This window comes from Eublepharis macularius, chromosome 1 (genome assembly GCF_028583425.1).
Source record: "Eublepharis macularius isolate TG4126 chromosome 1, MPM_Emac_v1.0, whole genome shotgun sequence".
Taxonomy (NCBI): domain Eukaryota; kingdom Metazoa; phylum Chordata; class Lepidosauria; order Squamata; family Eublepharidae; genus Eublepharis; species Eublepharis macularius.
This window is the reverse complement of record NC_072790.1, coordinates 52,287,103-52,289,731: the sequence shown is the minus strand read 5'-3', so window position 1 is coordinate 52,289,731 and position 2,629 is coordinate 52,287,103. Positions and strand designations below refer to the sequence as shown.

Sequence of the window (2,629 nt, the reverse complement as noted above, 5' to 3'; positions counted from 1 at the left end):
CTTTTTGCTTTGCCTCCAGGTTGAAAGAGTCACATAGCTTAGGCCATGGCTGAAGAACAAAGAACTATAGTTGCTAATAAGCTTTGAACCCAGTCTGGAGCCAGATCTGGCACCTGAAAATGCAGAAACATTTGCATTTTTCTATTTATTTTTTCTTTCTACATCTTATAAGTGCCAGGTGAATTTTATAAGTGCCGTGGGATGTTCCTTTTTGAATAATAACATAACGACAACAACATTTGATTTATATACCGCCATTCAGGATGACTTAACAACACCCACTCAGGGTGATTTACAAAGTATGTTATTATCCCCACAACAAAACACCCTGTGAGATGGGTGGGGCTGAGAGAGCTCCTAGAAGCTGTGACTGACCCAAGGTCACCCAGCTGGCTTCAAGCGGAGGAGTGGAGAATCAAACCCGGTTCTCCAGATTTGAGTTCCGTGCTCTTAACCACTACACCAAACTGGTTCTGCCTGTCTGCACTTGTCCTTTGGTTATGTCAGACTAAAGGTGTAAACTCCTCCGAGAAAAATAACCGTTACAAAGACTTTTGTGAAAATCTTTTTTTCTAATTTTTAAAATGTTTTTATAGTTTTAAAGTGACAGTGCTCAAAGTGTAAACGTCTTCAATTCCTATTTCAATACAATAAATAAGATACAATAAATATCAGAGTACAATAATCATCACCAAGAAATCATCAATCACCATTTTCACCTGTAGTTCCACCAAGAGATGCACAAGCAAGCCTTTCCCGATTTATTGTCTCACCTCCAGAGGCACCCATTAAGCTATTGTTTTGGGGCAGAAGACATGATCCTGCCCAAGAGTACGTTCCACAGTATAACTGGACTGCCCTGCCATGAGCTCAGTGTGTGTTTTGGACCCTTACACACACCCTCAAACTACATCTGAGCCCTCTTCTCCCCCTTCCATGAGACACTGGCTGTCCTCGCTGCTGCTTCCATGGACCTTCTTCTCTCCCAGGACTGGTAAATATTGTCCTCTCCTCAATCTCTCTCACTCTTTCTCACTGATTTCTTAGTTAGTCTTTTTAAAAGTAAAATATAACTTTTAATTAGAATTAAAGCAAATACTTCAGTATCACAAACACATGATATTAAACTTCCAAGAAATATACTGCTAATTTGGGGTGAGCATTTATTTTTGCACAATCACAACGTTGGACAAATCCAGAAAGAGAAAGATGGCAACAAGTAATTAAAGCTTGCACGTGTGTGGATATTAAAGATGCTGACAAAATTTCTACAGATTTATCTTTACGGAGAATAAGAAAGCTCTATGAGGCAAACACTGCAATCTAGTCTTCAGAAAAGTCTCGTTCAAATGTGTAGGCCATAAAGCAAGCATCGGGTCTTTTGGGGACTAGGGGATGCCCTGGTTTCACAATCTCAAAGCCCCCAAAGTTGAAAGCAGTGAGGCTCTGCCACCTCTGTTCTCGTGGAAGCAAATGAAGACATGGTCAACTTGAAGTTGTTCTTCAGCAAACTAAAAACTGCAAAAACATCTTTGCTCCCTTCAGGCAGAGCACTGTTAGGAATTTTGATGTACAGGTTGCTGTGGTTCAGCACAGTTCTCCAACTAATGTGCTTGGCATCTGTCAGCCTGGACTGGACATTAAAGATTCTTATCCTGTTATTTGATGATACTTCTGTCACATCCAGCCGATTATTGGAATAAAACAAATTAGCTGAAAGATTGACTATTCCCTGACCCACTTGGGATCTTCAGGGGTGGGTGAAGGGCATCAGGAGTACCACCAAGGCCCTGGATCCAGGTTACTACAGCAATTGAAGGACACCCTGGAACTCCTCAGAGCGGCATTGAAGGGCAGAGTGGGCATGTCTGCGGGTTCTTGGTGGGTCTTTTTATTCCCTTCTTTCTTGCGAGCAAAGCAATGACTGTTGAGGATCCAGGGAGGATTTCACCATCCGGGCGACCCCCTGGTCACCGAACCCCCAAGTCTGGTCTTCGCCCCCTCCCCTTCCGCAGCTTTTCGCTACTCTTGCCTCTTCTCTCAGTTGCACAAAATGGCCATTTCTTAGTTAGTCTTGTATGTGGGTTGTGTATATTCTGTGTGCAATTGTTTTTTACTGCTCTGTTAATTAAAAAAAACTTCCTGTTGAACGCCAGCCTGTTTATTAGACATTCCTCTAAGGGAATGATCTTGGTACACATTGGTGGAGAGCCTGCTAAGTTACCCCCTCTTGCAGCATCTCCTTGTAAGCTAATTTCTCCAACTCACCAGGAGACCCCTCCTATTTGGGTAACACTAGTATCAGCCCTCCTGGGTCTCAGGTGGAGGTCTTTCATAGCACTTTCTCCCTGAGCCTTTTAACTAGAGATGCCAGGGATTGAACCTGGGACCTTCTGCATGCTGAGCAAATGTTCTCCCACTGAGCTACCGCTCCTCCCTTGTTCATCTCTCAGTGTTCAGGCCTTTTGAGTCTTCTACAACAATTGGACAGGCCTCTGTGTTAGCTTTTAGTAGCCAGAGTTTAGCTTTTAGGACTCTTCAGCCTCCAAGCTGAAAGAAAGACCAAAGTGATAACATCATATGGTTATTTAAATGTTTTGGCCCTGGCTTGGTGCTGTTTGGGAATGTT

The 2,629-nt window shown here is 43.1% G+C and overlaps 1 pseudogene; it reads right to left on the bottom strand.

Moving 5' to 3' along the window:
* Positions 1-1,323: 1,323 nt before the first annotated feature.
* On the bottom strand, positions 1,324-1,954 carry LOC129335774 (ornithine decarboxylase antizyme 1-like; annotated as a pseudogene).
* Positions 1,955-2,629: the final 675 nt, after the last annotated feature.